This window comes from Rhipicephalus sanguineus, chromosome 8 (assembly GCF_013339695.2).
Source record: "Rhipicephalus sanguineus isolate Rsan-2018 chromosome 8, BIME_Rsan_1.4, whole genome shotgun sequence".
Taxonomy (NCBI): domain Eukaryota; kingdom Metazoa; phylum Arthropoda; class Arachnida; order Ixodida; family Ixodidae; genus Rhipicephalus; species Rhipicephalus sanguineus.
In genome coordinates, this window is record NC_051183.1 from 71,969,269 (window position 1) to 71,995,255 (window position 25,987).

Sequence of the window (25,987 nt, forward strand, 5' to 3'; positions counted from 1 at the left end):
GGGTCGGGACGTCAGCTTCTGCATCTCATCATGTCGCACCAATAAGAAAGTTTGTCTGCAGCAGATATGGACTCCTGCTCCTCCTCACACGGCGAGCAGGAACACTCTAAGAGGAGGAGAGAAGAGCTGAGAGTAGCGAAGGAAAGAGCAAAGCGAATGAGTGTGTGTTTTGATCATGAAACGCGTGTACTCCTCCATTACGGCACCATTTCGAAAAAATTCTCATGGCTACGTGTTCGTTGTAGACTTTGACAACTGAATTTTGACCTGTGGGGTTTAGGGGCCCTTTAGGGAGTTTTGACGGCATGTACTGAAACAGAGTGAATAAATTGTTGCTCTGTCTGATGTAGGCACTCGGCGTACGGGCATACAGCGCTGTTTTGGTGCAAAATTTTTCCTTAAAAATGTTTCTGCAATGGTGGCCAGTGAAGCAAAGGGCCATACTTGTTTTCACCACTTCTTCTTTAACTTCTCAGGCCCGGACAGCACCGGAGGCAAATAGACCAATCACGTTGCTACCGCACGAACTGAGCAGCGCGAAGCTGCAGCTGAGGTAAGGCCTTGCCGATTGCCTGCTTATTCACACACATGGTGTTTTTTCTAAGTGTCACCGTAATTACTCGAATCTAGGCCGGTAAAATTCCAAAGAGAAACATTATTGTGCACAACCGCAGCACAGGCGCGGCTCTTTCATAGCCCGCAGAGCGTACCTTCACTTCCTTGGCCCCTTTTTCTGAACTGTGTACGCCACCGCATATCACATACACCGCGTTTGGTCCGCGTTGCCGTGATTGGCCTAGCAAATATGCTCTCGCTTCTCTCTTCCAAAGCACAAAACACTGGAACTCCAGCTACTTCTCTTCATAGTCCATCCGGTAACTTTTGGGCGATTGAGGTGCGACGACGAGGCTGAAGCCAAAGATTCTTCATGAATTTCTGTACCAGCCTTCGCTGGCTTTGAAGTCTGCCGCCGAAACACCTTGCTCCCTTGAAGCGCCCTCGCCGTCGCCTGGAGTACTTCCGTTGTCACTGAAGGGCAGCTGCTCGCTGCGTCCGTTTCAGGGTGACGGCCTTTCCGTGGACCGGTAAAAGCCTCCTCGTTGCGGCGCACGCGAGAGCTTCTCCCCGTTGGCCCCTCCAGCGACGAACATTCTTTTCGTCCACTCCAAGTCCTGCCCGGCTTGAACGTTGGAGGACAACTCCGCGGCTAGCACAACTTTCCTTTTTACGCCGCAGTATAATGACTACGCTTGTTTGGCGCCATTGAGCTACGCCACACACAGCCCACTCGAAGCGAGACTCGAACTGACAAACGGCTCGCCTCAACACTCGCCACAAAGATAAAAACTGCGGCCTCGCGTGCGTACTTAAGCCAGGTGTTGGCTCGCTACTAACGGCTACAATACTGCCTAGGTGGCACTAGTTTTGCAACACTTTTCTCGCGTTTTTTCAAAATCCTCGAATCTAAGCCGACCCTGGAGTTTGATGCAAAGAAATTCTGAAAAATCTATCGGCCTAGATTTGAATAAATACGGTAGTTATTACAAACAGGTTTCCTGTATTTAACAAAGAAGGTTCTTGCTGTCATAGGAAATACCTTATAACTGTAGTTAACGCAGCATAAATGCCATGACAGTAAGTTCGCCTGCTTGGTGTCATGCGCTGTTTTCCTCTTTATTTCAACTAGCCATTGTGGTGACTGCTATAGAGAGTCTAGGTACAGTAGTGGATGTTGCTGAGTTGCCTTCATAATACTTAGTTATATTCTCTTCTCAATGTGCCTTTGTGCCCCTATAAAAGTTTTCATTTGTCGGACATTGCCCTCATCTCAGGCGGGTTAAACAGCACACACATGTAAAATAATTTGTTGGATAACTAGCAGCACTATCTCTAGAAGTATTTGAATGAAATTGGTTCCTGTTTAGCACTTGAGACATTCGGTCAACCAATAAGGCATCTTCAAAAGTGCGTAGCTAAAGCATGGTACTTCTATGGATGCATTCGGGCGATATCCCACAGCAATGGCCTGAAATAGCAGGGTTGCAATTAAGCAGCAATTAGTAGTTTATTAAGTTCTAGTCTCTATGTTCTCTTTGTGTACTTATGCATTATTGTCCCTTTTTTTTCCTGCACAATAATTTTCTACAGCAGTAAAGAATGGCTCAGTGAACCATCATCGGTTCACAACATTATGTTGTGGTCCTATAACTAGCAGGTTTATGTCACAAGAAACTTATCGAATGCACTTGACGGCATAAGAGGCGGAGACAACAGAGATGCAGCAATACATGCTCCAACTCCCGATGAATTTTCATCAGAATGCATGCATGCATCAATATGCATGTTTTTGTTCAGTGAATGTATAACCACAACGTAAACTGAAGACTGGCACATCCATCTACACAGTCTACTAGTACTGGTGGAGTGGTAGCAGCAGTGATGATTTTATGGAAGAAAAAAGAATGCTGTGTTAAGACGCTCTTCACATTAGTTTTTTTTTTTTTTTGCTTGAGGACACAGGGCAGGGTAACATCTTTTTTAAAAAACGATATTTGGTGTCTTGCTTGTTTGGAATAAGAAGGCTTTTTTGAATAATATCCAGTTCCCCAAACATTTTCCCACATTTCGATTGAGCCAAGAGGACCAGGTTTTCGAGAGCAACTGACGAGCAGCCAAGCTGTCTTTTCTCAGGCTACGCACAACCTGAGCTTTTTGCCTGTACTGAATCTTTCTAAAACTGATACTGGTAGTTTCTCTGAGCTTAGCAGGTTTTTACAAGGTAGTCTGCCTACCTAAAGGTACATGGTGCAGTTTGTTTTAACACACATGGCATTTACAAAGTCCACTCCCTTGTGCGTGAGATGTGCATGGAGATTTGGTTCTGTGCATTTATATCTAGTTTAGTTGCACCTTCGTTGACTTCGGCATGGCGGCAAAAGATATTCTCGTGTTGACAAAGTCAGAAGAAGCTTTAGAAAGTGCAGTATAATTGGAAATCGACACACTCGTCGCTGTTAACAGAAACGAGACCGGGATTGCTAGCGTGAGCACTTCAGCAAGTAAGATTTGTCCTCATTCCACGTCGCCGCAAAGACAAAATTTTACCTTTAGTGACAATGGCTATGCTTTCATTGATGTGGAGCATCTACAAAGTGAGATTACGAGTAACTGTCTTGATAGAATAAGGAGGAACCATTGCGCTCATAGAGAACGCAATCGATTGTGTTCCTTGGAAATGGAAACCCTTCGAACTGGCACCTTGACTGTTCTAACTTTCAATAAGACATGCCTGGCCCGAGTAACGTTCTCAAGGCCGTTTGGCATATCACCTAGGTGCAACACTGATATGGTTGGGTGAGATCGACCACCCTCGACAGTATTCGGCCAATAGAGCGACAGAAGATATGACAAAACAGGCCAGGGAACCAAGAAAACAAGAAAAGAAGCGAAAAGCTGGTTGTGTGATGACTGTATGGCTGGTTGCTATTATTAGTTGTTCAGTACATCTTTATGAAAAAAAAAATGAAGTAACTTGTTTTTTGCTCTTTAATCGATATCTCTAAATCGATCTTTTTATTACATACCCCATTACCAGAACAACGGGAAAAGAAAGGTGGCTGATTATTTACCAGAAGAAACTAAACACCACTACAAAACAACTGAGCTAGTATGGTGTACGTATGCAGAATACTTTTTCACTTTTTCGCACTTTTATTTAAAACAGAATGACAAAAATTTTTGCTTGGCTAAAAAATCGCAGTAGTGTAAACACTCGAAATACAATTGTAATTCTGGCTCCATTACAGATGAGACGCTGACAAATAAATGAAACAAGTCCGAATGCTTTACATATAGAGTTGAGCCCATTTATAACACACCAGAAGTGCTGTGAAAAGTATCGTTATATCAGTAGTTTATTGTACAGTCGCCGACCGTTTATTTGGACTTGGCGGGAACCGCTGAAAAGTCCGAATAATCGGGAGTCCGAAAAAAAGGATTCACCAGAAAAAAGCACTTTTATTGACCCAGCGGCCGGAAAAAACTTGTTAGTGCGCGTCTGTACACATGTACGCTTACGCGCGACCAAGTCGGCCTGTATTTCAGCCAATGTTTGGCCATCCCTGATGGTCGGCAATAGCACTGCAACGGCCTACGCTAAATCCGAATTTGATGGCTGTGGTGTGGTAGGTGCGTCGTCAGGCAGTCACTGTCCACATGCGCTGGTTCGAGTGGATGATCTCATCGCCCAACTTGGCGAAAACTCCCTAGCAACTTCCACCTGGTGAATAATTGCCGCTTTTTTCGCCATTGTCAGGGCCTTGTAGTTGCCGCGTTTCTTTAGTTCCGATGGCGCACATGGAACGGGCAGCGTTGGAGCAATTTCAGCAGATCAGCCTCGCACGAGCATGACACAAAGCTCGGGATGCAGATCAGGCCTAGCCACAGAAACATCTGAGAACGCAAACCCTCGCACGCAAAAAGGAAATGACGTTGGTCTAGTTGACGTTGCAGCGCTTCTGTAATCTGTTGTCGTACTCTCTTTGTCCAAATTAGGATCCGCGTCGTACTCGTACGCGCTGTCATTCACCTCAAACGCCGCACAGAGCCGATTCCAAGCTTGGCTTGGCTTGGCCTGCTGTTTGGCCGTGGTAGCCGTTCAATGGATACGTGACTGGCTAAAGACAAAAGACAACCGTTACGTGTAACCAACAAACATAGCCTTCGAGACCGGTAACTTCTGCGTGGATTTTTGACACTGGCACGATCTCCAGTTATAGCCAGTGCAACATTTCAGTGCTGGCAACCTAGTAAAAATATTGTGAACATTACTGACAGCTTGTTATGGCGTTCAACGTCGCACTCTATCAGCCAGCCGGAGTCCGAAAAATCGAACGGCGGGCTGTGGGGCGTCCGAATTTTCGGTCGTGAGTTTACATTACTTCAATGGGACGAGTGGCGGTGTCGCGAAGGTGTCCGAATAAACGAGCATGTCCGAATTTTCGGCGTCCGAATAAACGGTCGGCGACTGTATATGGACTCGTTCTTAAAAACTTGGGCTATGTGACATAGCCTTTTTTTTTCTGCCCGTCTTCACTAAAAAGTTATAACAGCCCCTCCAGTGACAAGTTAAGCCTTTTTGCTTTGTAAAGCAATGCCTGCTTCATGCTGATGAGTGAATTAAACTGCCTTTGCTATGAATTGACACCGTTTCACTGAAGTGTGGTACTGCCACATAGAGCCGATTGTCCCTGGCTAGTTGCTTGCAGCGCGTCGCTTACTCAGCTCACGCCGTCACAGCTGGAACGCTTACTGTATACCGCATGTGCATGTTTGTCATGTTCGTGTGTTCTTCATGCCTGCTTCACTCCAGACTGTTGACATGTGCTGTGAGTACCCTGTTCGTTGAACACGGCGAAGACAAGCATTTTCCAAGCAACGCTCACCCTACGTCTCCATGCAGTCATGCGCAACTAGGCGCGGTGCACTTAGGTTGTCACTTAATAAAACATGCATTGTACGCTCGCTGTCAGTGCATCGACGTTTCTCGGTGCCTGTGCCGCTGAACACCAGCAAGCTACTTTCGTTTCTACAAAGTGACGTGCACTAAAGCGGTCTCACATGACGCGACAGCGGTGAACTTGCGAATGGCACCATGACGCGCCTGTACCGCCGTCAATCCGCACACTTTACGCAGCACGCGCAGCCGAGCTGCAGATGACTATGATAAGGTTGTCGGCAGTAAGTCATAATGGCATGTTCATCGCCGGCTGCCACCTCGCCTTCGCTTTTTTCTGATGCTTATCAGTGAAAGCATCGCTTATGATTGGGTGGAAATCATAATCGTTGATCGACTGGTCTCGACCTTTACCGAAAAGATGGAATACCATTTGCGGCACATTGTGGCGTTGACGAGTTAAGAGGCACAGTGAATATTTTTGTACAACAAAAAGTTATCACGGTTATCGCTTCTTGCATTTACGGCTTGTTGCGATTCAAGGCATTGTTTGGTTCATTATAGGTGGTCGTAGATGCGAGAATAGCTGCAGAAAAGGTTGCCGAGTGAAAGTTGACCGCAAGGCTTGATGCTGCCTCCTATTTCTTGTTTTTTTCCTCGCTACCATTCTGCCACTTAAAAAATGTTTGAAAAAGTGAGCGACCCCCACTCTCAGCGTCTGAAATCTGCGTGCTGTGCTCGCCAATCTTGGATATCTTAGTCTCAAGTAAACTGGAGCTGGGAATGCAGACATGACTGCAGTTAATTATAACGCAAGAGCGAACGCAGAGGATAGACTGTTGGGCGAGGTTGGTAATTCATTCTGGAAACAAATATGCGAAAAAGCGTGGACTAGTAGAACAAAGCAACAGGACAAGCGCATGTTCTGGTCCTTGTTGCTTTCTTCTACAGTTCCACGTTTTTTCGCGCTATTGTTTCCAGAAGGCAAGCACAGCGCGACGTCAGCACGCAAGAGCACCTAACATGAGTGCCTCAATGAGCACAGCGCAAGAGGACGTGTGCTGAGCAGAGAATGAGAGAGAGAAAGCACGCGCGAGAGCAAGCACAGCGCGAGGTTAGCGCACAAGCACGCTCACCTGTGAGCACGCGAGCAAGAGCACGCGCACTGGCCATCAGCACAGCGTGAGAAGGGGACGCGTGCACGAGCAGACAACGAGGGAGAGAAAGTACGCGCACGAGCAAGCGCAGCGTGAGGTTAGTGTGCAAGCACGCTCACATGAGCAACGCGAGCAAGAGCCGCGCACTGCCATTCAGCACACTGCGAGAAGTGGACGCGTGCACGAGCAGAGAACGAGGAGAGAAAGTACGCGCACGAGCAAGGACAGCGCGAGATTAGCGCGCAAGCACGCTCACATGAGCAACGCGAGCAGGAGCACGCGCACTGCCATCACACAGTGGTGAGAAGTAGACGCGTGCACGAGCAGAGAATGAGGGAGAGAAAGTACACGCACGAGCAAGCACAGCGCGAGGTTAGCGCGCAAGCACGCTCACATGAGCAAACGCGAGCAAGAGCACGCGCACTGCCATTCAGCACAGCGCGAGAAGAGGACGCGTGCACGAGCAGAGAACGAGGGAGAGAAAGTACGCGCACGGCAAGCGCAGCGCGAGGTTAGCGCGCAAGCACGCTCACATGAGCAACGCGAGCAAGAGCTGCGCACTGCCATTCAGCACAGCGCGATAAGGGAGGCGTGCACGAGCAGAGAACGAGGGAGAGAAAGTACCAGCGCACGAGCAAGCGCAGCGCGAGGTTAGCACGCAAGCACGCTCACACGAGCACGCGAGCAAGAGCACGCGCACTGCCATTCAGCACTGCGCGAGAAGAGGACGCGTGCATGAGCAGAGAAACGAGGGAGAGAAAGTACGCGCCACGAGCAAGCGCAGTGTGAGGTTAGCGTGCAAGCACGCTCACATGAGCAACGCGAGCAAGAGCACGCGCACTGCCATTCAGCCAGCGCGAGAAGAGGACGACAGGGCGAGAAAGCACGTGCACGTGTGCAGCAAGAAGAATGCACGCAGCCGCAATCTAAACAAACCACTGGTGGAGCGCCGTTGCAGCCGACTGCATAAGGAGATTTTTGAAAAGAGGGTGCTTTTCAGAAGGCACAGGAGCGCGCCCTGGCCCAGGTTTTCTCGTCTATAAAGGTCACTGCCTGCACTGGCCGTTGAATATTACGCTGTAATTGTGAAGGCCTAATGCGAAATTTTGATCAACTATTGTATTCTTGATTATCTTGGAATAGCACTATTGTTTTATGAGGTGACATAAACCTATGCGAACAGCTGGGTACTAGGTGCTGGCCAGAAAACCTCGATTATTGCTCTAAATTCTGTGGCCGCTCAGTGGTACAGTTCTGCTATGCAGAGTTGCTAGATGCTATTGAGCTAACAAGCAAATAATCATCACAAAGAAGCCCCAAAAAAAGTGGCACGACTTTGTGAAGAAACCTAAAAGAATCAAATTTAGTGAATTTCCCATTCTTGAAACATTTTAGTTATAATAAAAAATGTCTCAAATAATGAAAAGAATATGACAGGTGCCATTAGAAGGACGGCACTCTGAAAGGAAGCCCAGGCTCTCCAGAGGGCCCAGGAAAGGGCAGAGTGTCACGGCGCTTTGTCCTCTACATTGGCGCAGCCAGCAGTTACAATGGCCTCCCATTAGGAGGTCCTGTCAGTAACTACCCAGGTTCAAGTAAAGTTCGTTGTCTGTGTGTCTCAAATATGAAGGGAAGTTGAAAAAGTCACATTATTTTGCGCAGCGAAAATTTTTGCAACTATGAATGACAGCATATATTACTTTTAACATTGCGTCCAGCGTATACTCTCCATTCATTTGAATGCACGCTTGCATCGCATGACTAACGTCGCTTGTTGATTCCCCCCCCAATGTATGTTGGACTTAAACACTGGACTACATAAAGCCATCAACAAACGCGCTATTAGTGAACGACAAATGCACTATGGTGAATGTGCTGATCACTAAAATAACTATATTTTCTGGAAAAGTGCAAATAAGCCCCAAAAACAGCGACAAGCGACTGGAAAGTTCTGTAAGGCACTTTGTAAGCAGAGAAGCCCAAATCCACTTATTATAGTAAGGCTGGCCACTCTGCTGCTACCCCAAAATACAGGGGCATAAATAGCTGTAGCACTGGGTGTAGAGTGGATGTTGCACCTGTAGAAGCCTTGATATTCTTTGTGTGTGTTCCCGTTCATGGTACTTTCACACATCTATGTACTTATTTGTGATGTGTACTTATCATGGTAATTATTTAAAGTAGCATTTGTTAATTAGCATAACAGGACAATGCCGTGCCGTTCTGCTTTTTATTTGGTCCTATACGTGCCTTCATAATAGAGCTGTTTCCATATCGCAATGCACATGGCAGATACAAACCAAACAGGTTTAAACCTTATTGTGCCACTAGTGTTAATGACCGCTTAGCAACTTACTAATTGACTAACTGTTTGAGTTCTATTCACTAGCTAATTAAGTAGCGAATTTCACTGCTTCTGCCCTACTACTTGCAAATACTAAAAAGGTAGTGCTTTTGGGACTAGTAAATGCACAATTCATCAAAATGAGCGTTGGGCAAAGGACACAGCAATAAACATAAGTGTGGGCAAATATTCGGTGGGCAAATATTCTGGCGCTTCCAATATTCGAACGAATAATACAAGTAATCGAATTCGCTTCAATGCAAATTTGGATTATTCGAAATGAACGAGTATGTGCATATTTGAGTGCACATAACCCTCTGTAAAGTGGTTTCACTGCAGCGGGGGGGTGCTATGTCCTGAAACCACCCATCGAGGGGAAGTCCGCACTGCTGTGAAGGCACACTTCAAGGTTAAATGTACATATTACATTCACCTCAATTAATTATTTTTAAGTTTAAAAGCATGTTTACGGGCTTATATGTGCTCGTATAGTATTTTTAAAAACATAATATATTGTACCACTTATAACTTGCACTCTACTGCTATGCAAATCTTGCTACTATTCAAAGTTGCTTCCCATTCACTTCGAACCAAATAAAGTGACATTCACACATGCCTAGTTGCAATTCTTCAAAATGTGCTGGCATACCTGCCAACTCTCCCAAATTGGTCCGGGAGACTCCCGAATTTGGACCTAATCTCCCGATTGTACGAACGTCATCTCGGAATCTCCCGAAAAGTGGCCAACACAGCAGAGGCGGGTTTTTTTTTCTCTCTTTTTTAAAATGATGCGCGTACGTCATCCTTTCCTGCTGTGGCGGTGCCTGCGGAAGAGCACTCGCCACCACACTTCTATTTCATTGTAACCATATCATAGAGTACCGCTGAGTGCATTCTAGGCACTGCGCATCTGGTCGAAGGCTGCCGCGAGAAGCGCTCGCCACCGTACCGAAAGAAGGCGAGGGGAAAGGTACGTCTGAACGGAAAAATTTGCAGTGGCTTAGCTCGGCTATGCCAGGATATACGTAGCGTTAGCAAATGTTCAGCTGATTATTCGTAGCTTTCCAATATTGTCTAGGATTATTAGCCTTCTTCTGTTCATGTCTTCGTACGCTGAACCGCTAATTGCCAGGCAACTACTTCGAGATCCGATGAGATAAGCTTCTCGCCTCTTCTGCGCCGTTGAGCAGCATTTGCCCTCTCCTTCTCCATGGCGTTACCCACCTGCAAACGCCAGTCAGAGGCGCAGTGTCAGACGGCGACTGCACAGCGAAGGCGAATAGCTGAGCGCGCTATGGCGCCAGTGTGTCTACTATGGGCTACGACGTCGCTCCTCTCAAATGCGCAGACCAGCAGCGGCGAGTTGCGTGCGGCGGTGGCTGATGAGCGCGTCTCATGAGGAGAGCACGGCTCATGAGGGACTACGCGAAATCAGCTCTGGCTAGGCAAGGGTAGCTAACGCTACAAAAGATTCCCAAAGTGCACGGCGGCCAGAGCCGCGGCGCTGCACGAGCGCTCCGATAACGAGACGGCGAGACTGTCGAGCACATTCCTTTTCCAAAGGAGGGGTGGCCGGCAGATCGGTGGTAGGTAAGCGACCCCCATTGTGCTTTGCACTCTCGATATCGGCGTGCTTGGGAGAAACAACGCGCGTCTGTCACAATCTTGATGCTCCGGCCACCGTTCAGTTCATTTGCGGCAGTCGTTTCCGTTGAGCCTAGCCAGAACTTTTGTGTCTCCATCTTGGCCGCCGCATTTTTGTACGCTACGCCGTCTGCCGTGGGGGTTGCGTGTTTCCAGGTTCAGTTAGAAGGTCGATCACGGCGTCAAATCAAGTACTTGCAAATGTTTCTGGACTCCTACACAGCTGGGTTTCCGTGCTTTGTGACTTTGCGGAAAGGTGACAAGTATGGATTCTGTACTACGTGCGCCTGTGAACAGCCTTGGTGCCTTCCACAGTAAAGAAGTTTGGTTCAAGCAGCTCAAACAAACATCCTTACCCCTTTCTGATGTCATTCTCCAGTCTCAGTAATTTCCGCTGTGCAAAAAGAAAAAAAACCACTCCCGCCTCCGCTGCGGTCTCCTGAATTTTCATGCTGTGAGGTTGGCAAGTATGTGCTGATTAGATGGGTCATGACAGATATTCTCTTTTTTTTTATATACAATATGTGAACATACTATTCGAATTATTTGATTCGAAATTATTCGACCAAATCATTATTCGCTTCGAACCTCAAACTTACTATTTTCCCATCCTAAATGAATGTCATAGGATGCAATATGCTTTCACAACATTGATATACCTCATATTATGCTTGTCAGATAAGTGGCCATTTAATCGGGCCCTCTCTCCAGTGCCAGTGTTGATGGCACAACTGCATCACATTCTTGCTGGAGGTGTCCACTGTTCACTTTGTACAACAGCTCGTAAGATAGATTTTTCCTTGAAACATCAAAGCAAATCACATCCATCTATGGCCTAATATAAAATTTAGAGGACAAACTATAACCTGCTGCATAAGTTTGCTGATTCATTGCAGCCATCACGTTATGATGTGTGCATGTGATTTAGTTACTACTCCTGGGCTCTATGGCTTCCCGGACTCTATGTTGTTGCTGTGTATATAACGCACACTAATCTTGGTTATTTCTTTGCAGCATAATTACAGTGAAGAGGTAGCTGCGTTGAAAGAACCTTGTTCAACACAAAATCAGCAGATTGAAGACACGGATATGAAATTGGAAAAATTGGGTCGAAAAGTCGAGAGGCTGAGAAGACGAAGAAATGAGGCAAGGCAGATGATCGTACGTCTGAGGAGTGACTTCCCAATGTTGCTGTTATGTTCCGGTTGATGGCTTTGAATTTCATACGAACTGCGTTCTAACAATGACGCTTAGTAAAATAGTTTAGAACTCCCCATAGTGGCACTAAACCATACACAGCATAGGCAACTTATAATGTGAGTCACTAAAGTGACAAATATCTGCACTATAGGTGGTAATACGCTGAAACCAAAACATTTTTCAAAGGCTGCATGTGTGCAAAACACGTCGAGCAATTTCTGATAATCAAGGCTTACTACCAGGGTGTTTGCATCCATCTGAATTTCCTGATGTTGAATGGTGAACCTCTGAGGACCCATGATGCCTACATCTGAATGCAACGGAGGGAAGAAACACTTTAAGGGAAACTTCCAACTAATTTATCGGATCTTGTTTAAACAGGAGCCCCCACAGAACTGCAGTACACAGAAACCCTCTCTATGGTGAACATAGGGAGGGTTCTGTGACCATAGACAGAGACCATACTCTGTGCGGTACCTCGTTAAATTCACAGGCACATGCAGATTGTTAAAACTGCCATTCGAGTGTTGCACATGGCATGAACACCCATGCTTTCAGTGACAATGTATTCCCACTTTTCCAAATTCAGCCAGTGCAAAATGTTTTCATGCACTCTGCGCCATACCGCAGCTTTAATCTAAGCCTGTGGTTACTGACAAAGCATCTAGTGCTCGTTAGGCCTAATCTGCCAAAGCTTGCCTTCGACGAATGGGCATTGGGTGTAGAAAAGTCAGCACTCATAAGCTGAACCAAGGCAGCATGCGTGGGATGAAGTTTGGGTTCACAACATTGATCAACCATGGTAACTGTTCTGCAAGTGCTTGCAAGTGCACGTACTGCTGGTGCGCATACCATGCTTGCGAGGTGCGCGTACTGGTAGCAGAGGTGAAAGCTCGGGTCACGAATCGAAAAGTATTAAATTTGCGGAACACCACCTATACTGATGATGGAGTCAAAGTCCCACGTGCAAGCCCTGCACTTTACGATGGGTTCTGATGTCTGGAAAATGTACCTTAACGTTTATTTTCCAGACAGCAAACTGAAGAGCCAAACAGCAGAAAAGCGCTCTTTGCAGATGTGGGTGCATGTTCGCCGCAGATCGCACATGGCTAACAACCAGATATAAGGCTTCTCCATGTCTACGCAGCCGTACCATTCCCTCACTTCATGCTCTCCCAATGCCCCCTGCTGTTTTGGCTGTTCTTTTCTCCCCCTGTTTCTTGTTCATTTGCTCGGGCGTATCCTCGATCTTGCCCTTGTTCTTTGCTCCGTAGGCACACCTTCATTCGCTGGCTGACTTGCTCGGCTGTGGGGATTTTCTGGCAGCCCACATCATAATTGGCTCCTAGGGAGGTGAAAAACCTATAGAAAAGAACTTTGCACTGTGGAATCACAGTCTGTTCACTGCTGAATCCAAATATCGATGTTAGAGTTCTAAAAAGTTAATGCAAATAGCCTTTTATGTCAAAAAACAGCAACTGCAGCTGTTGAGTGTCTTGAGACTGAGCGAATGTAGTGACATCATCCTCGGTGTGCCACGTCGTCTGCAACAGCAGCACTCTTGAAGTGCGGCCTCAGTGATTAGCTTTGGCAACAGTGTGCAGCCGAAGCTAATAACGGAGGCCATGGTTGAGGATACGAAAGATGCTTGTTTGCATTGTGCTCTGCTGCTTTTCGTTATGGCAGATATCGTAATCCAGCTGCAGAACTTTCAGCGTCTCTCTGCTTGAGCCTCCGGTACATAAACAGCGCTCTCGCAGCCAGTTCAGATCGTTGAGTGGTGGGAACCTTCCATTAGACTATAGCACACTTCCGTAAATGGAACCGAAGATGACGTAGTTCCAGTTGGTTCGTTTGCAAGTGCACACTCTTGACGCACTCGCGTGGGTGGAGCAAGACAATCTTTTCTGTTGTGTATTCTGAAGGTTTTGCTGCAACATCCAGAGAAAAAATTACATCCTCGACAGTAGTGTCTACCCTTATTGTAAAACCGCTTCAGCTTTTCTTTAAAGGGACAGTAAAGTGAAAAACGATTTTTTCCGGATTAATAAATTACTCTTTCACAATTCCAAGATCACCACGCTTGCCGTGACATCATAGATTTCGACGGCGTATACTACGTCCTATGTATTTCCTAATCGGTAAAAATGAAGTACATTGACCTCTGAGGGAGTGACAGACCTAACATACGATGTTTCAGATAATTTGGGTTGAGCCAATGTCGCCAAAATGGGACAGGTATGCTTTGAAATCCGTGACGTCACACGTGCAGATTTCGGCGTGAAATTTAAAAATGTAACTTTGACCTTGCTTTTCTTCTAAATAAAGCTATGATAGTGAAATTAATGACATTACAGTTCTCACAGTACACTTTATCAATTTAAACCCATTGTTATTCCACTTTAGTGTCCCTTTACATCAGGGTGGCTGTGCAGCAGGTGTCATACTTATAGACTGTGTTCTGTGGGATGGCAAGCAGGCGTGTTAAAAGACCGTGTTATAGCCAGTCCTACACTTTAAGCAGTTGCATTGTAAGCAATCTGAGCTGTTTCTTACCGAAGTTTTATTTGCAGAGCTTGGACGAATCATCGATGATGCAAAAGACACAGCATGCATACTGACCTCGGCAGCCATCGCAGCACCATTAACAAGGTTTGTTTTACACGTCTAGCAGTCTGTGTTTTCATTCACTTGCATGAACTTGCAAGCTGCATTTACGTTGAAGCAATGGCATGTAGGTCGCTTCCCTCACTGCAGCGGCCACGTTTCCTTGCACCAGCATATTGAATTAAGCCAGGTCGATTGCTAAGAGAGCTAGCGTTACTTCGGCAATATATTCCAATTTGTTGCTATTGAATGCATTGCTTCGCCTATGCAGATCAGCTGACTTGCAGACTTCTTGTGTATGTGCTCCCAGCAAGATGCTGTTATTGTTATAGTAAAAGCTCGTTAATTTGGATTTCGCGGGACTGGAAAAAATGTCCTGAATTAACCAAATGCCGAATTAAACGAATGAACAGGAAAAACAACATTAAAATAAAGTTGGAGAAGCATACCTTATTTATTTGCTGGAGTATTTTGTAATGGTCGTCTGCGTTTTCGTGCAGATTCCAGCTGACATTACAATTTTTCTTAACTCTTCCAAATGGCTAACAGCATGCAAACTGTCGGAAGTGCTTCGAGCTGGGGATGAGCTGCGGTTCGCAACTGCTTTCTAGATGCATGAAACTTCTCGCTTTCGAAGGCTTGTAGAATCTGTTGTTCATTTTTCACAGTACGTTCCCAACGTGCTCGGCTTTCACGTTGTACTTGGTCATAATGTGCTGTCGCGATTCGCTGTTCTTCAGGGCTTCCAAAATTTCTACTTTAGGTCGCCAAGTTCTTCGCTTCGTACTTCTGCTGCCTTTCCGGCGTTGCCATCACTGTAGCACACGCACAATGGTGGTGGCATGCAAACACGGTCACAACGGAAAAAAAAGAGAGCTCCGCAAGAAGAGACAGTGCCGACATGACAACGCAAGGAAAAATGGCGTCTGAGGCATCCGAGGCTCAGTGGAGCGAAGAAAGATGCCGACGTTCGGTGACGCTGCGATCACCCCCACTAGTTGATGACGATGGCGATGCCACTCAGGTTTCGTTTTCACTCCAGTGGTGACAGTGCTGCTTTACCGCACTTTATGTAGCGGCAGTTGTCAGGCATTTGTCCGAATTAAGCGGCACGGAGAGCCGAATTTTGACGAATTAACGAAGGTTTGGTCCCATAGGTTAACATGCACTTTGGCCGGGACCAATAGAGCCGTCCGAATTAACGGTTGTCGAAATTAACGAGCTTTTACTGTATATAATGCACATTTGCAGTGTATACACCAGAGCACGCCAGTCTCGCACCCAGACTGCTGGCGAGCCGAACAGATACTCTCGCACCTAGACGCTTGGCTGCTAAGGCGCGCATGTGTTGCGTCAAGTACACGTGGCAAGCTGCAGCTCTGAGGCTTTAAAGTGCAAAAAAGTACCCGACGACTCCACTTCCGCGTGTAAGAGCTCGCCTGGTCACTACTGCATAGTCTTTGATGCCAAATCAGAGCAGCGCAGCAGAAGGATATCACTTAGCGCTGTCTGCGACGATCACAACACTCCACAGGAATCGTGCCGGTGCGGTGTAGGGAGCTTCGCCGCCAGTGGATAATTGTAATTCATACAGAAAAAGTAGGAGCCGAGTGAAATGCGTGAGTAAGTGCACTAATTGCGTTCTATTTCTAGCGTGATACCCACACTTTCCATTTTACGAACCTAATTTACTTGACACGCAGCTGGGTTGAAGGCAGGGCGCTAACTTTGTGTGGGGATGCACTTTCTGCCCGCTGCCTCTCAGCCCATCCTTTGACGAAACTGTAGTGCAAAGTGGTGCTTTCAAGCACAAGCAAGCAGCCTGCTTTGCCACTTTCAGCGTAGTAGCATGGTCCCCCCAGTTCTTTTTACTGGTCATGAAACTCCCGCGAATATTTCATATAGGGACAAAAGTGGCCACCAGAAGGCGTCACCGCAAGCAGAAGGGCATTGATCTGCCGCGCATGGTAGGGCAGTTGTGCGTTCGCTGATGCGTTTGCCCTCAAATACACTTCTTCAGATATTTTCCTTCTCCGTGTTCTCGCTAACAAATCATAGCAGTGATTAGTATTGTCATATGGTACATGATGCGCTGTTGTCAAATTGCCCAAGTCATTGATTGCTCGCAATATTTTGACTGATCGTGTCTGTCAGTGACGCGTGTGTTCGTGACGTTCCTACACTTCTCGATTCCTGCATAGTCACTTTCGGGCTTAAACCAAACATTGTGACTTGTTCTAGATGACTGACAGGTTAACCCTACGTGCCCAAGCGTGTCCTTCTACGTGCTTTGTAATGGAGGCTTCCATAGTTTTGTGATAATCGCCTCTGAGTGTTGTAAATATGTGTGAAACACCCAAAATGCGCTGCCGCTCCGCTAGCTTGCTGCTTCTAGGTAGGCTGATTGTTCTGGCGCTACTGTAACTTGTTGCGTAGCGAAAACTATCGAGTGGCAATACGTAGCACGCAGCGGGGTTGTTCACTCTCAGTCAATATATTGTGCATAGCTTGTTGCTCTGCTAGCTACCGTTTTGGTGTCGACGCTGCTGCGTGTGTTCTCCCGCAATGAGCAAAGGTGAGTACTTTTCGTGTAGATAGAGCGAATATTTCCGGCTGCATGCGTTAACCTCGTTAAAACATACCTGCCGTGAACGTGGCCTAACTACGCATTAAAACGGTAGTAGGTGACTAACCACCAAGTTCAAATTTGCATCTCTGGCTTGCGCTGATGCCGCCAAGGTGGAAATAAATGCAGTGCCGCTGTAAATAGTGCCTCAAGTGTGCTTGACAAAGCCTTTTTTTGTTTGTTCGTTTGCCGCAGCGCTGATTCGGGCTCTCTCGTACGACCGTCCTATAGCACATGGTGGCGACATCAAGGAGCGTTTCAAAACTATTACGCTTACAACGGCGCTACGCTTGCAGCGCCGTACGCGCGCGCCTTTGACGACTTAGTGTTCGAGCGGTAAGGTTTCTCGGCGCTCGCGACTCATTCTTGAAGGCGGTCCCGCACGAGGTGGCAGTGAACGGTTGTGCAGCATGCTTTTGTTATCAGGTTCATTCGTTTCACCTGCACTTCGTGAACCGGTTCACGGTGGCGCTGCACTCTGGCATTCGTTTCATGAGTTCAACATGGCGGCGTCAGCACCGCAGTATTCGTTTTGAAAAAGTGCAGCCGTCGTGCAAGGCTAATTCATGAAAGGTAGTGCCGAGTCGGTGCAGCACAAAATGGCTGGAACCGCAGCAGACGATGCAGCCGACTGCATTCGTGGCTATTTTAACGGCGCCCAACAAATAGTCACTGAACGTTTTCCAGTAGTTTGAAATGCCAGGCAGCGAAGCTGCGGCGACTTTTACGAATCACAACCTTCACAATTCGCGAGACAACCGACCGTAGCAGAGGGTTTGCACGACATCTGCACTGTCCTATTCGTTTCGGCATCTCGTTGCTGCTGCACTTTCTGAAATGTTCCCTGCATGATGATGGAACTCAGACGTCACCATCATGAACCAGTTCGGGTAGTGCAGGGTGAATTGAATGGACCTATCACCTATTAAAAGCGTGCGGTACACTTGACACTACGCCACCCACGCGGCCGAGCAGATAGCTGAAGGCGCTTTATTGTGACGGGGTGCATATAGGCGTACGCAGGGTTTGTTCCCCTTCAAGGAAGCCGAAGGTTCATCGCAACGCCCCCAATCCCGATTAAGTCAAAGTATGGGCGGTATGCGGCAGACATTGCGCTCCTGCCCCCCCCCCCCCCCTGCACGAAGGGGAACACTGATCTACGGGAAGCTCTGGGGAAGCTTGAAAAGCTAAATAAGCAGACCAACAAAAGTGAAAGCAGTAATCTGCTAAATAGTATTTCTTATCTAAAGCAAAGGCCTACTGCTATGTGACAATTCTTGTGCAATCAGTTTTTTTTTATTATTTCAGAAGTGTGATGTTTTCTCTTTTCTTATTTTCAAATGTAAAGTGAACATATAGGGGGAGAAACTTTTTTTATCTATTTCATATGTTGTTACCCAGGTTATATAAATTGCGTGGTACCGTTAGTAAAAAGGTAGTGTAGTTCATACCGGGTGATAATCTGTTAAAAAAAAGCTTTCTCCAAAGGCTGTTTGAATGTTATGTGTATTCTAAGCCGATTAAAATATGTGCTCCAAGTTGCTACAAATTTGTTTTTTCAAGCTCCAAAAATGACGTAATAAATGCCGCTAACTGCTCCCAAACAAGGTTCTCCTGCTCCTAAATTGAAATTTTGCTGCTCCCAAAACTGCTCCCAAATCTATTTCAGCCGTCTCACCCCTGTGTACTGCTTTTGATGGCATTCGAGTCTTTAAGATTAGAAGCATACGTCTTCAAAAGGTAGTAAATGGTACGATTTTCCTCAACAGCTCGCCTGAACTTTCGTGGCTTCATTTCAGTGCTTGATGTTCCCAAATTTATTTGGACACAAGACATCTGCACAGAATACGTAGCATTGGCACGTAAGTAAACATTATTTGCGCCAATGTCCTTTACGTCACACACGCGGGTGTAGCGCTCGCTCAAGCAGCTGAATTTTTAGCATATGCGTAGCACACCTTTTATGAGAAACAGCAGGATTCCACCCGCTTCAATATCTGCTTAACTAAGAGTAGCACAGTTTCGCTTGTAAAGCCTCATCGTTACACGATTAGAACCGCGCCGAGAGCTTCCAAAAGGGACCAACGAACGATACTGCGGGTGGTACTCTCTGACTCCACGCTTTTGTGAGCAAGACACGTGATTGTAAGAGCGCCTATGAAAGAAAAATTATGTTCCGCAAAACTATCCGCAAAGCATACACTAATCACTACACGATGCATGATGAAACAGCGAGTTTTCACAACACTTTGTGCGCAATTTGTAATGAGTGGCAACAAAACATCATTTCACTCTTTTGCAAGCTGCATGCAAATTACGTACTGACAGCGCGAATGTTTTTTACAAATGCAACAGTGTATGTGCCTGACGAAGTTGCTTCCGCAGCCTGCCCAACACGTGCTGTAGATATTGTGGACTTAAGCAAGGTGTTCTTGATGTTTCAATGAAAACAGCGAAGATCTCCAGGCTAGAAAAAACGTGGAACACACTCTCTGACAGACTGAGTTTTGTAAGTTTCGTGTTTGCTTTGCGTAGCGTCTGCTGGCATGGCAGCCCGGGGACATTGCTTCGCCGCGCTTGCAATGCCGTATTTACTCGAATCTAACGCGCACCTTTTTTTTCGGTAAAACGAGTCCAAAAATCGCATGCGCGTTAGAATCGAGTACCGAAAAAAATCTCGGTTATCATATTGCCATCGGCATTTCAAAATGGCCGCTTCCTACGCGCGGCGCGCCTCGGCTATTTCTGCCATTGTTTCAGTTCGTACGTGCGCTGAGGAGTTTGCCATCCCGTTCTGCGTTCACATCGACGGCATGGAAGTGCCAACTCCAAATACTCCACGAGTGCACCACGATGCCGCATTTAAAAGAAAAGTTATTACATATGCAGAGACGGACGGAAATGGGGCCGCATCGCGGTAGTTCGGAGTTCCCGAAACGTGCGTGCGAGACTGTCGCAAACAGAAGCAGAATATTTTTTACAGCAATGCTTCACGAAAAGGTTTCAGTGGACCAAAGCAGGGCCGGTTTCCCAAAATCGAAGAGCGTTTACAGCGACAAGGAGTGGTCCGACAGCGACGAGGATTGATTCATTACGCGACTCGTATTGCCGCCGTAGTGGTGACAGCTTTAGCGGCAAGGCCCACTGTTTGACTTTGTTTTATTTTTTGAAACTTTAGTTCTTTAAAACCCAAATACTTATTCTACGGAATGTGCGAAGGTTGACTCCTGCGGACTTCTTTTGTATTTTTCTCTCGCGAAACATGGGTGCGCGTTACAATCGATGTCTTAATTTTTTTTTTTTTTTGGTCGCGGAAAACGGGTGCACGTTACAATCGAGGGCACGGTAGAATCGAGTAAATACGGTAAATGGCACGACGTGTGATGCAAATATGGTGGCGCGCTTTGAATTCGCCATGCTGTGGTCTATAGAGTTCTTTCTGCTCTACCTACCTTATGCAGTGCCACCCACGAGGTGTAATAACTAAGTTTATCACTTCCCACTCTTTTTTTATAACTGCAGATTGACATTGGGCATGGCGTGCTTGTGGACAAAGTGATGCTGGAGAGACTGCGCCTCACCACATCCCACAATCCAATGAAGTTCGCCCGTTCACTGTTGCGGGCTGTCTTCACCCCCGCAGAGCTTGCAAGCAGCTCACTTAATGGACTCAGCAACACAGACCCAGTTCCAAAAAAAGCCCTTGACCCAAGAAGGGTGGATGCTGTTGTGTGTAAGTGTAAATAACGGCGTTATGTGCTGTTACTCAAAAGCATTTACAGTACTTATAGTACTGTACAGTATATAGCACAGTATACATAGCATTGTACAGTATTGTAAGTCGACGTGAAGGCATGTCGACCACCAGAACCGCATGTGAAAAAAATGCGCGAGTGCATTCCACAACGTAAATTTATTTTGTAGTCGTTGGACTGACTACACGTGCTCACTTGTCATCATCAAGCCAGTCCTCTTTATGAACCTCTATGCCTAGGCCCTGCTGGTCTTGAAGCGCGTCCTTGTTACAGTGGAATCTCATTGATACATTTTTCACGGGAACCAGAAAATAAAACATATTATGAAAAAATCGTATTCACCAAAGAGGTTAAAAAAAAGAAAAATATGGATACTCCATCAGCAACTCACTTTTCTTGAGCAACATTGAAGTAGCTGGTCAATTTGCACAGCATTTTCTTCTTTTCATTGTCTAGGAATAAATTCTTCTCAAAAGTAAGAAGAAGCTGCAAAAGAATCACTGGACGCAGCGGCCACGCCTGGCAGGGACCTTTCCGCTACAAAACTGACGCTGCTGCGGCCTCGGTGGTTGTGCAACGTGCAGATCAGGGCTTGTTGGGACGTGGTTTGAGCTAGTATACTGAAGAATAAATGTAGGGTTTCTAGATATATCGGTCAATATCTACTTTTGGAGTCGTATCATCCAATTTTGAGCAAAAATGTGATCGTATTAAACGCATGAATACGCATTACTTCCAAGGGACATTGGCTGGGAATAAAAAGAAAAACGAATTCAGCTAAGGAATGTGTTATGCAGAATCGTATGAACGAGATTCCACTGAATACCCGCTTCCTAAGCAAGAACACAGGCTGTTGCATGATCATTTGCATGTCGCCCGTAGAGACCGATAACGAAGCTCGTTCATGTGTGCCGCACGCTCAGGAAAGCGTCCAGCCTTCAGCCCGCAAAAGCCTCGGTACTTGGCATCAAGTGTGAAAACGTTTTCACACTGCAGTCGTCGCTGCCACACCACCCGTTCAGAAACTCCAAACTTGCATCCTGCTTCGCAGTTGCCCGTTTTTTTTTTTTTTGGCTTGGAGAAGAACTGACTGCAATAAATATTGCTGTGAATAAGCGTCCAAAGTTGTTTTGCCCACGGCACGCGTAACGATGAAGCACGATCAAGCACAGTAGCGGCACAACAAAATGTAGGGCCAGTTGGTTTTGATTCATGATGTGAAAAGGCGAGACTAAAACAACACATAGAATAGAACACAGGACGACGTGCCTTCCTGTACCCTTCTATTCTGTGTGTTGTTCTAGTTGTGCCTTTTCATATCACACTATCTGTACACGACACAGCTGGGTGAATCTATGCCACCCTAATCTGCGCACTACTCTCCGGTCAATGCTCCCTCTCCCACAGTAGATAACAAAGCTTCGACCACTGCTTTGGCTGGCACCTACAGCGGGCTTCGGCACCAGAAGTGCATGCAGTGCACATGTTTGCACTCGAAGTGGAGAAAGGGGAGGGCATTGCGAGGAGGGTCTTGTGTGCCATGAGTCAGCCTGCCGGCATTCGTAATTTGAAGGTTGTGCATTTTGATCCTACCGACAGGTGATTTTTCGTCCACATTAATTCCTTTCAGGTTAAGTAAGAATCATTACACTACAGTTAAGAAACCACAAATAATGTCCCCTAGGCTTTTCTTGGCTTAATTTCCTGTCGGTTTCATTAGTTGTGCAACTGGTTCATCCATGTGAATGAGTTCTATTCAAAAGTGCCTGGTGTATTCAGCGTTTGTCTACTCCGTCTGCTATTAATGCAAGCTTCAATTACCGTTGTTTTCTCATGTTTAATGCTTATTGTTTCTCATGCAGTCTACACCTGCAAGCTCTTCAGGGTGGACGTAAGTAGCGTCCGGCTAAGCTTGGCTTCCCTGCTTCGTGAGAACAAATACAAGACTACCTAAGGTGAGCTCAAATTTTTTTCTTTGGGCAGTTTCATCTCGAGTTTATTGTCAGTCAGCTGTATGGAAATTAAGCAGGAAAACCACAGGTCGTTTTTTAAACATAGCTTAACGAAAAGTGAGGGGTAAAAACAAGCTAGCTTCTGAGACATAGGAATAAGCGGAGTGTAGACATAGAGGAAAGATGAGGGCACTGTAAATATTCGACAAATAAGGTGGGATGCACAGGGAACACGATAAGAATGGCCAATTTCTAACACAAAATGAGAATGAAGGTTGGAAATGTGGAAGACACATCAGTGTCCTCTGTGTTTCATATACGAAATAAATGAACTTGAAAGAAAACATGGACGGTCATAAGAACTAAATACGAAAGCAAAACTTAATATCGTGTTATGAGCTCAGCTCCGTCAAAGCTTCCTTTCATTAGAGCCTAGTGTGAACAAATGTACCTTTACTTCCAAAATTACAAGGTGCTTCCGCACGGCAGAATTGGAATATAACTCATTTATTGGTTCAATCATAAACTATAATAGACCTCTCTCAAGCAACGTCTCGAGCATCACACAAGTATTAGATGTTAAAAAAGTAATCAACACAAGACCACTGCCGTTCGTCATTTTATGCAGCTTCAGAGCTGTGGCTGTGTATCGTGTCCTTGTAAACCTCAACAATTGAGCTTTGTCAGTGAGTTAGACAAGCATCAGGTAGCACTGGAGGTCATTGGATTGTAGCATTGGCGAGAGAACATCGGCCTGGGCTGCACTGCGGTTGTACTGCAGTTGTGCTTATGGCTGCCAATAAGTTAGGTAAAATATGTGCCACCGTGCAGAAAAAAAATGCGCAGGTAGTCAATAAAAGGCAGACTGACATTTGTTTCGTTGAACACACCAACAAATTTACTGATTGGCGTACAAGTGTGGTGTACACTCACACCTCATTGTAAGTCACATCTGCCACGAAAATAACTTCGTTATATCCGAAAATTCGTTATAAACATTCATTTGTAGTACTATCTATTACAAGACTATTCTTTATTTACTTCGTTATAACCGATAATTCGTTATATCCATGTTCATTATATCTAGGTTTGAGTGTATAAAGTTCTGTTCAGCTGCGGTTGGTTCTACGTAAAGCAGATGGCCCGCTGTGTTATTCAAAGATTAATGGAACATAAGAGGTCTTTAGCCAGGGCTTGCAAAAACACAAGAGAGAGAAGTCTAGACACCACAAACGCCGATTATCAACTCAAAGGGCACACAGCAACGGTGAGCATGTGCAGATAACTTTTCGTGCCTACTTTCTTTTCTGGCGCTGTGTGCCTTTTCAGTGGATAGTCAACGTCTGTGGTGTCCTGACTTATCTCTTGTGTCCGTGTTTGCATGCCCTGTCTCGTAACATAAATTGGTGGGCTAGGTGGTGAGTCATGGCAGTGATGAAGCGGGGCAAAAAAGACTTTTACGCACATATAAAGAAAACACACACACAAGCACTGATGAGTGTGTCTTTATGTATGCGTGAATGTGTCTTTCGTGTGCTGCTTCGTCACTATGATACTAGTGCAGATGAGAATGAATCAGGCACGGTGATCAGCGAGCATTTTTATGTTTGTGCCATCACAGCATCGTAAGAAGAGCTCATTTCAAGCCTCTCAAAAAGCATTGTTCTACGTGTGCTACACTTTGGAACAAAAATATCTCGAGGCCTCTTGCAGGCACAGCAGCGGTATTAGTTTGTTTATTATTCGTTTACAATAGCTTGTCTCGCATTACAATCGATTATTACTATTAGAATTAGTTTATTATTATTAAAATAGTTTATTACAACAGCTTGTCTCGGCCTTTTCTTTCAGACTCCACATGCCAGTGCTTCAACACTTTTCCTGGCCAGTTGAAAAAAAAGCTTTGCAAGTGCGCTATCTCAACAACTGATGTAAACAGGAAAAATGACGTGCTGTGGCCTATAATAATATCACCGGCACAGTCATATAATCATCTGCCAGGTTCTGCAAACATCATTTGAATGTTTATTGCGATGAAAACGGCACTTTCATCAAGAATAAGTGTTTTTTATGAATCTAGTCTTGGACTGATTACTCGCCCATGAACGTTAAATGATGGGACACAATATTCACTCTGACAAAGAAACAACCCAGAATTTCTACAGGAATCACTTTCAGCCTGAAATTAGACAAAAGGCTTATTGGCATGTTCTTGTGGGCAATTATAATTATGCCTGCATGCAGTAACAGGTGAGCCTAAATTTAAGCCGATAATATGGGGTCACTTGCGGATCGAAGCATTTCACGCGGACAGTGGGGACCATGCTTACGCCAAGTCATTCCGCTGCTACTTTGTGCACAGTTTACCCATGATGGCAGCTCAACGAGTGGGCCTCTCCTGCTCTGCACAGTGTCACAGGTCTGATGCTTGGCCCTAGTAAAGGCTGCATTTCGATCGAGGTAAAATGTGAAAATGGTGGCGTACTTAGACAAAGATGCGTAATAAAAAAAGCTTGTTTGGTACAAATTAGACTAGTTAGGGCAAGCGTAAACCGTGCCTAACTTTACCGCTATTTCCCATACTTGTGGCTATCGTCATTGCAGAGGGTGAACTTGTTTTTGTAATGAAGTGCGTAATTCTAGGAGAGAAAGTATTGCAGCAGTAAATGTGTAGTTGCTTTAGGAGCTAAATATTCCAAGGGGAGATGTGGCTTTTGGAGGCTGAAAAATCGTTAGATCAATTTTCTGAAAACCGCATTTTCCACGTTCGTAATAAATTGCCTTGCCGGTAATTATCGTCACCTAATTCAGTGTAAGACTACTTCAAATGAAATATATAACGAGCAGCAGTAGTTGCTGTGCCACCCTAGCGAGCCTAGGGTGGCACATCACGGGAGGCATGCCAGTCGCACAGCGAAACGGCCGTTGACCGATACACTGGTCGTAAAGCTAAGCCTAAATGATCGTGCAGTCCACAGCCGTCACGAAGCGACACATCTTACGTGTATCAAAGCGGTCGTTGCGTGTTTTGATTACAAAACCGTCACAAAGCAGTGGCAATTAGCCATGTATGAAAACTGCCACGTGAACGTCGATGCGCCATGAGCCACAAATAAAGCGATGAGGTGTCCGTTATGTTTGAACTGGTTTGAACGCTCATGAGCAGGAATTACCAGCGCTCCGCCCGTTCTCTTAGGTCCGCAAATGGTGCAAGTTTCCCATGGCGCGCAGTAGACGAGTCTTTATT

The 25,987-nt window shown here is 45.9% G+C and overlaps 1 long non-coding RNA gene across 1 annotated transcript; it reads left to right on the forward strand.

Moving 5' to 3' along the window:
• The first annotated feature begins 20,395 nt into the window (after window positions 1-20,395).
• LOC119402092 (uncharacterized) lies at window positions 20,396-24,699 on the forward strand. Its single transcript, XR_005185630.2, has 3 exons — window positions 20,396-20,766; window positions 22,651-22,743; window positions 24,592-24,699. It is a non-coding gene; the product is annotated as an uncharacterized LOC119402092 (long non-coding RNA).
• Window positions 24,700-25,987: the final 1,288 nt, after the last annotated feature.